General features: G+C 40.3%; 1 pseudogene; it reads right to left on the bottom strand.

The window, feature by feature from the left end:
- Window positions 1-7,282: 7,282 nt before the first annotated feature.
- Window positions 7,283-11,869, bottom strand: part of LOC122117315 — a 27,049-nt pseudogene continuing 22,462 nt past the window's right edge.

Here is an 11,869-nt window from a genome sequence, read left to right as displayed (position 1 = left end):
AATATGAGTTGATAAGCAGTTTCTCAGATATTTGTAGAAAGCTTCTAATGGAAAACACAGAGATTGAAACCAACACAATGAATAAAAAGGAACTCAGAGAGAACAGACTATAACCTAGGCAACTTCAAAGCAACAAGCTATGATTATTAAAAGACATGAAGCAATGCTGAAGCCATCTAACAAAACCAGGAGGACATTAAAGACAGAATATTCAGAGAGCGAGAAAAACGGTAGGAACTTAAACCAGACCCGTAAGCTGCCTTATTTGCAGATTTATTGCATGCTGTTTTTACCAAGCACAGTTAAAAAAAATCAAAAGAATTTCAAAAACAAAAAATTTAAATTCCCACCCATGCATTAGAGAACTGAGTTGATGCAGAGAAACTCACAGTCAGTCTCTTGTTATTGTAGATTTTGTTTAAAGCATTGCATGATCTGCTGAGTGTTTTCCTGCTTTTAATTTGGTGAAAATACAGCATACCTTCCAAAAAAAGCAAATGATGTCCCCAACACAAGATTAAAGTGAAAGTATTTCATTTAAGTTGTAAAGAAAAATTTTAGGTTGGTTGAAAGACAGCATGTATTTAGTAGAAGTTAGGTGGCATTATAGGAAAAGTGATTCAAGCATTAACTGTATTTGAGATAAAGGATATAAAATAAGATCTAGTTTTTGGTAAGAAGTATTAGTGTATAAAATAGGAGTTTGTAGCCTAGTTCATGCAGGTTCAAGTTATGGCTGCTCAAGACTACTGTAATGTGGTATCAGTAAATCTGAATAACTTTAGGGCACTGCACTCTGCATCCTGAGTATGCTTGGTTGCATGGTTTTCCCTGAGTAATAGTATCCTTAGATCATATATGTCCATGAATGCCAAAGATTTGTAATAGCAGGATTAAAGGATTTAATAGAAGGGCTATAAGATAAAATTGGAAAAGTCTTTAAAGAAACAGATTTTTTTCCCCCAGTTGTGTGGCTTGAACTATTGGCCAAAGTGCTGTCCCTGGGCTTTTTTGTTGTTGTTGCTCTCAAGCTAGCACTCTACTACTTGGGCCACAGCACCACTTCTGAGTTTTTCTGTGATAAATTGGAGATTAGAGTCTCAACAGACTTTCCTCCTCTGGGCTGGCTTTGAACCACTATTCTCAGTAAGATTATAGGCCTGAGCTACCAGTGCCCTGCCAGAAATAGATTTTTTTCCTCAAATTCTTTATTGTGATTAAGTGATTACATAATTTCCCAAATTTCACAGTATTGCGGGATAGTGATGCTTAGTTAAAGTCACAAACACATTCTGACTTTCGTGGGGCAAATTGTCTATTGTGGTCTATAAGATTTATGAGTTCTATGAGCTTTGACAATACAGTTATTTCTTCGACATTGGGTGATATGTACATTTCTTTTGTTTTGCATAGCTTCAGCTGTTCCCTCTTTCCCACTTGATCCCTCCCTCCCATCGCTGCCATTGAGTTGCTTAGTTCATTTTGATCAATGTCCAGTGCAGCTGATGGGTCCTGCTGTTGTATGTTTTTCTCTGATTCCCTCTAGTTCTGTGTCGTCCTCCTGGTTTCCCTCTGGTGTGTGCATACATACCATATATGTGATCAGCAGCATGAAGTTATTTAGTAGTGATTTGACCAGATGAGTGGAAGTCCTTTGTTTCTTAAGCCTTGTTAACTTTGTCGTATCACCTTAGGTTTTGGATTTAACATCCACTTATTAGGGAGATCATGTGTGGTTTGTCTCTGCTCTTGGCTTACCTCACTCAACATAATTTCTTCTAGCTCCATCCAATAAATAGATTTTTTAAGGATATTTTATAGTTATAGGTAGTCCAATGCTGGAAATAAAGTTTAAATTAAAATTATGAGAAGGACACATAGATCAAGGACTGGGTACCAGAAGAAATTCTTGGGAGTAGCTAACAGAAAATCTGGCATATGGAATCACGAGCAGAATTTTGATAGCACCTCTAGATTTTCATTCATGTTTTCACTTGCTTACCACCTATATTTTAGATTGAGTAGAAATGTACAATCTGAGTGTTTTAACCTCAAACATGGTCAGTATATCAATATAGATGGTTCTTAAGGCCTGGGTTTGAGAATATTTTTTCCCTGTGGAATCTCACTGGACCTTGGTGTCTTTGTACATAAAATTAAGAGTTGCCAAGATGAGAAGTCACCAATTAGCAGCCTAGGCATCAAATCTAGCACATAGACATATTTCATTAGGCTCATGCGGTATTTTAACACATTTAAATTTGGAGAATATGTTTCGCTCTTCCTTAAAGTTTGTAAGTTTTAGCAGCAATAAATTCATATTCCTTCTTGACTGACTGGCATCAATGGTGCACTTACTGCCAGGTGACTATAGGATCCTTCTTGTCTACCACTTGTTGGTGTCCTAGGGAGAGCCCTGGGCTAACTGATTACTTCTATCTCCTTCAAATATAATATCTATTCCCTTCATTTGATTGTTTATTTCATTGAATGATCTTTCTGTATTCTACCTCATTAGACATGGCAGAAGATACACAAAGATGAATAAGAGTCTTTGCCATTAATGAGCTCATAGTCCATGGAAAATACTCAAAAATACCAACCATACTGCAATATTTGCTAAAGAGGTAGGTCAGTGCCTTGTGTAGTAGAATCCAAAAGGATGGATCATTTCAAGGGAGACATAAAAAATTCTCACAGAAGCTGCTAGTTCTTAAAATTTATCATGTACTCACAAATGGACATGTTCAATTGAAACTCCTGTGCATAACTACTTAAAGATAATTTAAAACTAAATGAAGTAAAACGAACAAAAGAACAATACATGAGGTAAACAAAGAGAGCTGGTGTTTGGACTAGCTTACCATTCCTAGTAGTATATACCATTTAATCGGAAAACCTTGGGATATTGAACCGAAGAGAAGCAAGCTAGGGATAAAAATATCATGAAATGGTGTGTCAAGTAGCTCCTATCAAAGGCTACCAGGAACAAACAGTTTTGCTGATATATTGCAATAAAGAGAATGGTGAGTCCTGGGGCATCCCAAGAAGAGGGCTAGAAAGGGATGTTAAAGCCATGTTCCAGTGACTCATGCCTATAATCCTAGATACTTAGGCTGAAATGTGAAGATCCTGGTTCAAAGCCAGCCCGGGCAGGAAAGTGCATGAGAGTCTCATCTCCAAATAACGACCAAAAAGCCAGAAGTAGAGCTGTGGCTCAAGTAGTAGAGCACTAGCCTTAATCTAAAAAGTTCAGGGTGAGTTCAAGCCCCAGGACTGGCACCAGAAAAGAAGAAAGTAAAAGAAAAAAATATATAAAAAGAGAATGAGGAAGGAAGGAAGGAAGGAAGGGAGGAAGGAAGGAAGGAAGGAAGGAGGGAAGGAAGAAGGAAACAAAGAAAGAGAGAGGAAGGAAGGAAGGAAGGAGGGAAGGAAGAAGGAAACAAAGAAAGAGAGAGGAAGGAAGGAAGGAAGGAAGGAGGGAAGGAAGAAGGAAACAAAGAAAGAGAGAGGAAGGAAGGAAGGAAGAAACAAAGAAAGAAGGAAAGAAGGAAACAAAGAAAGAAAGGAAAGAAGGAAACAAAGAAAGAAAGGAAAGAAGAAAGAAGGAAAGAAACAAAGAGAAAGGAAGGAAGGAAGAAAGAAACAAAGAGAGAAAGGAAGGAAGGAAGAAAGAAAGAAAGAAAGAAAAAGAAAGGAAGAAAAGGAAGGAAGAAAGGAAAGAAATAAAGAAGTGATTAGAAGATTGAGGGAGGTCATGGAAATGGAGTTGCTTTGCACTGAATGTTGTCAGGAAGTGGGATAAATCTGATTGGAAATCTTGATAAATCCTATCTAGAAGAAAAGAATGAAATAAAATGAAAGCTATAATTGGCAAGGAAAACAGCAGTAATGTATTAGGCAGGTAGGAGATGCGGTTGGTCAGTTCTCTTAGTTTAAGTGCAGACATGATGATAGGAAAGTCTTGTTTTGTTTGAGCCATCATGTTCCCAGAGTGGTCCTGTCTGATATGAGTGCTCTGTGAAAGTGTTTATGTTCTGCAGGAGAACATCAAGGCCTAGCTATAAACGCCAGCCTGGCTACTGATGACAGGGGCACCTTTTCTATTTCTCAGGGGTTACTGTTTTTGAGAGCTTCAAAGCTGTGGATAGGAACGTCCTAACAATTCTTTATTTCTGTTTGCATTTACATTCAGTTCCAGCAGGACTTGTTTATCCAGTGCTGATGGACTGTGTTCGGAAGCTCTGCGGTGCTGCTCTTCTTAGAAAGCCTCCTGACCTTGTCCTAGAACAGGGCTTTGTGACCTGAGAACACATAGACCCACCCAGCCAGACCTCCTTGACTTATTTGCATGGAAGGACAGCTTTTCTGCATAAATGTAGAACTGCCCTCTTATTATTAGTCACTTTTAAAGCATTTTTTAAAATTTGAAAAATGTTCTCATTTATTATCACTCCATGAAATCAAGGCTCTTAGAGCTGGAAATAACTAACCAGTCTTCCTGTCACTAATTTCTCCTGAGTCCAGTCCATCTTCTGTGTTTTCAGAATCATTGTCTTAAATCTTGTTTCCTTGTAGTCTCTGTCATTTCTCTCCCTTTCCCTCCCGGAGAGAGAGCGGATCACTATCCTAACAACCAAAGTGCTTGCTAATCCAAACCCAGCCTACCTGTATGATATCTTCTTTCCCTAAACTGCTCACCATCCCACCTTACCCCACCCCAGGATTTTCCCCAGCAGAGACCACAGTGCCACTCTTTCTTCTGCTTTGTCTGGCTCAGAAGCCATCCTCCAAGCAGTGTTAGTAACTCCTTTTCTCTCTCCTATTGCTCTTACTTTTCACATATCCAGGATTGGACATGTCTCGGGCTGTGATTGCATAGATACACTCTCCTGGCCTAGTGTGGGCACTGATAGGTGGCTTCAAGAATATATAAGATATGTATGCAAATGTTTTTTTTCTTTCATGTGATTGTTTCTAACACATTTATAAGATGATTTTTTTGTTGCTTTGTACGTCCCTCTCCCACGGTATAACCCCTGCTTTCACTGTATTTGATGTTGGTATAATTTGTGGAGGGGAAGGGAAAAAACAAATCATTTAAATAGGGATACAGGTGGACCCATTGCAACAATGAGATGTACAAGTCCCTATGTTGAAACGGACTTTACAACTTTGGTGGGGTGGGGAAGGAGGGTTGGGTGGGGAGGGTGGGGAGGGTGGGGGGAGGATGGGAAGGGATGGGAAGGGGAAACAAAGGAGGAGGCTACAATGCTTGATAAGAAATGTACTCATTATCTTGCCCATCTAATTGTAACCCCTCTGTACAGTATTTTCACACAAAAAAAGAATATATAAAATAAAGTCTGTACAGAAAGAATCCCTTCAAACTCATTTTACTGTGGTAATCCTACAAAGATGAACGTGATCTGTGGTGTGTGTGTGTGTGTGTGTTTGCACGTGCGCTCACGTGCACATGTATGTTGGTCCTGAGGCTTCAACTGTGCACTGTCCCTGAGCTTTTTCATTCAAAGCTAGCACTCTACCACTTGAGTCACAGCTCCACTTCTGAGTTTTTTGGGGTGGTTAATTGGAGCTAATTGGAACCAAGAATCTCATGGACTTTCTTGCCTGGGCTGGCTTCAAACACAGTCCTCAGTCTGATCTCAGCCTCCTGCGTAGCTCGAATATAAGCATGAGCCATCAACTTTCAGCCTGTTTGAATTTTTGAGTTTGTTTGAAAGCTCTTCTTTATACCAGGCCTAGGTTTCTTCCCATCCCAACTATAATCAGCTTTTTAAAGGGATTTGAATTCAGAACACATGCCCTTACAGAACTCTTAGGCTTCCACCATCTTGGCCATTCATCTGAAAATATTCTTAAAGCATGGAGTTCAGAGTTGGATACAGTTTTTCAGATTTAGTTTGAGTAGTTCAGAGTGAAGAAGGACTATTAACTCCCTTGCGCTAGCCTAAGATCCCATTAGGTTATTTGGCCTCATTGCCATTGAGTTTATAGTCAATTCAAATGCTTAGTCTTTTGGGATTTTTATCTGTTTTGTAAGCGCTGCAGCTAATTCATGCTTCTCTCGTCTTAACTTGCACAATTGATTTTTTGGACCCCTGGGTAGAAGCTTGTATTCATCCCAGTTACATTTCATCTTGTTATATTTAGCTCATTATCTTATCCTTGGCAAGGACTTGTTGCATCCCTATTCTCTCCCTGATTAGCATCGTCTGTGATTCTGATGACCATGCTCTCCATACCACCTTCCAGATTTATATCAATGCTAACCAGGATCAGGTGAAGGCCAGAGCCCTCACTCCTTCCTATTTCTCCCTCCTAATTTCTTTTTTCTTTTTTTCTTATACTTGTTTCTCTACTTCTGGTCCTAAAAAGTTGCTGTTCTCTAGGTCATGATCCAACAAAACTATCATAATGACAAACATACAAATCAGCCTCTTTCAAGACAGTCATTCAACCAGCTGAAAATCCACCTAATGGTCCTGGCATCGTACCATTGTTTTGTTTTTGTTTTTTGTCAAGTCTACATGCAGGGCACAATAAGATATCAGCCCTCCCTAATTCTATATCTACTAGGCCCTCTACTTTTTTTTTTTTACCTTATGAAAACTGAGTCATTACATTATATTTAAGATGTCATCTTTCACAGTCAAGTATTTAAGGAAAAAAAATCTCTATATGCAATCATTGGCACTTAAATTTAAGAACATAACTAAAATTAAGCTGAAACCAGGCACCAGTGGTTCACACCTGTAATCTGAGCTACTCAGGAGGCTGAGATCTGAGGACCACAGTTTGAAGCCAGCCTGCGCAGGAATTTTCATGAGGCTCTTATCACCAATAAACTGCTCAGAAAAATCCGGAAGTGGCACTGTGGCTCAAGTGGTAGAGCACTAGCTTTGAGCACAAAGAGGCTCAGGAACAGCACCCTGGCCCTATGTTCAAGCCTCAAAAAAAATTAAGTCGAATCTTTGTATGTCATTTTTATATATATATATATATATATATATACATATATATATATATATATATAGACTATATATCATATCATAGACTCCTATGTCTATATAGATATATTTATACCTACAAATTTATGTCAATGACCTGAAATATTTGAGTTTTCAAACCATTGATTTTTCCAGATTGATGAAACATTTTTCATTGACTTTATTATGAAGAGAAGGGCCCAACCAATCGAGAAAGAATAACTGGTTGATAGATTCTGTCTTCCCAAAGATCAAACAGAAGTCCTCAGTGGGATTACAGTTTAACTTCAGAGTCTTCTTCCAAGGGGAGCTCTGTATGTGGTGTACGGAATGACTCCCAGGTAGCAAGGCGCTGTTCATAGTAGTAGGTAGGCTCTTTGGTCACATCTGTAAATGTAGACTTGATATTGTTTTGCATGTTTTACTGCTATCTTTCCCACGCATTATTTCACATTCCACTTTATTTTCAAGTCTTCCAATCTCTTCAGTGAGCAGATTAGCATCTCCCTTTTATATTAGGCAAAGCTTCTACTTTGGAGTCCAGTTCTGCTTGTATTTGGTAACTTCATAACACCCATTAACATTTGACTACATAACACATGCTCATGCACAATGGGAAGTAAGGCCTCTTAGAGGTCAGACATCCATCTTTTAGTGGCCTTATGGCATTTGTCAATGCAACTGTTGATGCCCTTTACAGTATCAACCAGTAACAACCTTCTTCTGATGCCAATTGTAGGATATGAATTGAGCCATATTCTTTCATTTTATCAAAATATTCCCTTTCTTTCTTGTTAATTCTCAGAGATATTTTATCTATTAAATTAATTTTCTGGCTAAGTATTTCAATAGAGTCATTCATTTCCATGAACTCCTCTGGCTGGTTCTTCACTATCTGTCTGCCCCATCCTGCATAGCAATCTGGGCCCTACTTCTTGTGAGAGGAGAGAGCTCAGGCTTCCGCAGTAAGAAAAACCTTGAGGTCTTCATTAAATGTTAAAGTTGGATGATCATCAGTTCTGTTCAAAAATTTATGCAATGCCTTCCTGCGGGTTTTGAAGTCATCATTAAAGTGCTCTACCATTCCTTTCACTATAAACTTATGTGGTAATGGTGGAATAATCAGGGTGGGATATGATTCCTCAAGTTTTCTCTCCAGCCAAAGGAAATTTTGTTAGCATCTCCTAACTTCAGATTCACTGGAGTCAAATTCCCCTTGAGATGTCTTGGTAATGATCCAATTTTAATGAAAGCTTTGATTGTCAGTAACGTGGCTTTCAGTTTCATCAACTTTAGTGCAGAGGTCTTTAAATCTGGTTCATCTTCAAATTTTATTTGGTCTATCATTGACAAAGGAGATGTTGGCATCGCAGGGCTGGAGAGAAGTTTATGTCCATCAATAATGTCTTCCTGACAATTATTTTTGCTATGTTTCTACAAAGGCAGTCTAGTTTCAGCCAGAAATTCCATAAACTTAAGCCACTTCATGGGGAGCCTACTAAAGGCTCAGGACATGGATGATGTTCAATGAACATCTGATGTTCTCTTGCAGGGCTTAGAATTGATTTGGCCTTTTTCTTCTTCTTTGCATTTTTACCTGCTCCATTTGAGAACATTGAGGGAGTTCCTGAGCCCTTTGGTGACCAGGCTGGTCTGGGAGTAAGGCCTAACACATGACCTCAAGTTAGCTTTCCTGTCAGGGGAATATATTCCAAGATATTTGAAATTGACTTAAATAACTGGAAAGGAACTAAATAAGAGGAATTTAAGGTTTAAGCCTCTTTTGCTGTTCTCATTACACTCAGAGGTTGTTGACCAATTGTCCTCTCTCCCTCTCTCATATGTATGTGTGTGTGCATGTGTGCATGTGTGTGTGTGTGTGTGTGTGTGTGTGTGTGTAGAAATGTGTAAGCAGGTTGCACGGGAGGAAATCCTCAACAATAACCTAACCTAACCTCAAATTTACAAGTAGAATCTATGCTGAGATTTAAGACTTTTGGATTCAGGTCCAAAGTACTTCTTTTAAAGTTAGATCAGCTATCACTTCCCATAAGAAACCATTTCAGAACTTTGCTTAGGCTAGATTGAGCATCCTGGAAACACCTCTGTCTCTGCCCTTACTAGTTTGAAATGACTTTTTCCATGCCAAACCTGGGGCTTGAACTGAGGGCCTGGGTGTTTGTCCTTGAGCTTTTTTTTGCTTAAAGTTAGTACTCTACCATTTGAGCCACAGCTCCACTTCTGGCTTTTTGGTGGTTAACTAGAGATAAGAGGCTTATGGACTTTCCTGCTCAGTCTGGCTTTGAACCTTGATCCTAAAATCTCAACCTCCTGAGTAGCTGATTTTACAGGCATGAGCCACTGGTGCCCAGCTGAAATGACATTTTTGATAATGTGTAGTCTATCTACACTGTATCTTGCTTTATTCAAAGGATAGAGCCTGTCTTCTTCATCCTGCTACCCCTGGTGCCCAGCACTGTGCCTGGCACAGAGCAGGGATTCAACAAGTATTTACCAAACTTAATGGAGTGATTTCTCAAAGGTTCTTCAGTTCATAATGTCCACTGTACGTTTCGTTCAACTCCCCTTTAATTTTAAAAGCCCATATGAAATTTAATACATTATTTCAGATTCATGAACACTTTGCTCATTACATTAGTCTTGTTAAAGAGTCCATTATTCCAGAAATCTTGTTAGAAGAGAGCACTTTGTCGTTGCCTAGTTTTCCATGGATTGCAGAAACTTCAGAGGACAGAAGATACTAAACCTTTCACTTGCTTTTTTTTTTTCTTTTCTGTGCTGGTCCTGGACTTGAACTAAGCATCTAGGTGGTTCCTGACCTTTATGACTCAAGGCTGGCACTACCACTTGTGGCACAGCTCCATTTTCAGCTTTTTTGGTGACTAATTGGAGATACATATCTCATGGTCTTTCCTACCCAGGCTGGCTTTGAACTGTGATCCCCAGCTACCCGAGTAGCTAGGATTATAAATGTAAATCACCAATGCCTCTCTGTTATTTTAGGATTCAGAATGTTAGTGAGGAGGGGAAACCTTCAATATGATCATCTCAAATACCACAGTTGGAGAATCAGATCCCACAGGGAGCTCTCCATGATAACGGGCACAGCCACATGAGCTACTGACTTGGCCCATGGCACACTGGGCCTTTGGTCTACTGAAAGGGCAAGTTTTACTAGCAGTGATCCTGTCTCTAAAGAGCTAGTCACTCATGCATTAATTTTAAACTCTAGTTCATTAAACCCCTCCTAAAAGAAAGAAGCAAAATCCATCCCTATTTTTCACAGAGAATGTGTGTGGATCCCTTGGGGCCGGGGATAGGTCAGGATCTGCTGGTGTTTCTACAGGTCCTTCCAAACATACAAAACTCTCTCTGGGGTTTCCTTTTCCTTACAACAGATGTCAGCTGTTAGCTACCATGGTCTTTCCCAACAGCATCCAGGAAGAAGGTGTGTAGGTAATTCCCCCTTGTAGAATACAAGGCATTCACAGATCTGGCAACCAGGTTGCAAAAAGTGCCTTTCCTGCCTCTTCTCTTCCATTTGGCCCTGTCCCCTCATTTTCCAGTGATGGTGGCTATGAAGTACTGAGACAGTATGTGTTGGGAGAAGGATCCTGCTAAGTTTTTCTTCCCCAACAAGCTCTACTGCAGAAAATGTTGTAGTTTTGTTTAAAACACAAAACAACAAAACATAGGCTTAAACTGTGTGTAGAATTCATAATCTCAAAGCAGCAATAAGAAGGCGGTTGGAAGTCTAAGAGGTCTAGAATAGGGCCGGAGATAGCCGAGAGTGCTGTACATAGGGCTGTGTGGACGGACTTCAGTCACCTGGGCCCTAGACTTCCCAGAGATGTTATCCTTTAGCTCCTATAGATTGGGATAGGAGGTAGTTGGATGGGAGGGAGGCAGGACACACAGGTGGGCTTGGGAGTGAGAAGGATGAGTGTGACTACAGTGCTGAGTGTGTGGTAGCTCCCTGTCCTGCTCCCACCTCCCTCCCAGCCCTGCATGAATAGAGCATAGTGGCTGCAGGTGACCAGGCAGGCTCCCCACTGTGCACCTCAGGGATCCAGTCACAGGATGCAATGGAAGCTCCTGGAGCTCTGAAACCATGGGTCCCTGACTTCCACTCTTCTGCCCTCAGAGCCTCTGGATATTTCCCATGTGACTGGTACCCTAGAGGAAGGGCAAAGGTATCATGGAGGTAATGGTGATGTGGGGATCCCCCACTATGGGCCACACAAGTCCAGCCCTCTCTGTGTGAAATATACAGATGCACTGGGGAGAAGGCCAAGAAGTCAGTCACGGTAATGTAGGCTATGGCTGTAAAAGGACAAGGGCTATGGGATAACTATTGAGGCAGGCAGTGACCCAGCCCCGGGGAAGCGGAGCTGTCCAGCAGCCTTCCTAGGTGCAAGAATGTCTGAGCAGACCTGGAAGGCAGCTGTTACACAGGCACTTTTATGATAGATCATTTCCCATTCTGGGTGCCTAGTAAGCTGCCAGATCTGGACAGGTAGGTAGTTTTTGAGGAAAGAAAAAGACGAAGACTTCTTTAGTCTCCAGTATCTAATAACCAGGCAAACAAAGGAAGCTACAGCTCATTGTTAGTAAGATTAAGTCAAATCACAGATTCTGAGCTAACCACAGACTATAAGTTCTAGAGTTAAAGGAGAAAAGACAACTTTTCAAACTACCCCCATCTCCTTAGGGTCAGGGGATTTGAAAGTCTACAATTTAAGAATGTGTTACAAAATAATCACATCTTAGATATCTAAATAATTCCATCAGACTTCTTCTCTTGCGATTATCTCAACATGATTTTTTTTGGGGGTAGT

The sequence above is a fragment of the Dipodomys spectabilis genome, unplaced genomic scaffold (assembly GCF_019054845.1).
Source record: "Dipodomys spectabilis isolate Male_0828 unplaced genomic scaffold, ASM1905484v1 ptg000140l, whole genome shotgun sequence".
Lineage (NCBI taxonomy): Eukaryota > Metazoa > Chordata > Mammalia > Rodentia > Heteromyidae > Dipodomys > Dipodomys spectabilis.
Note: the sequence above shows the minus strand (reverse complement) of the source record. Positions and strands in the feature narration are given on the sequence as shown.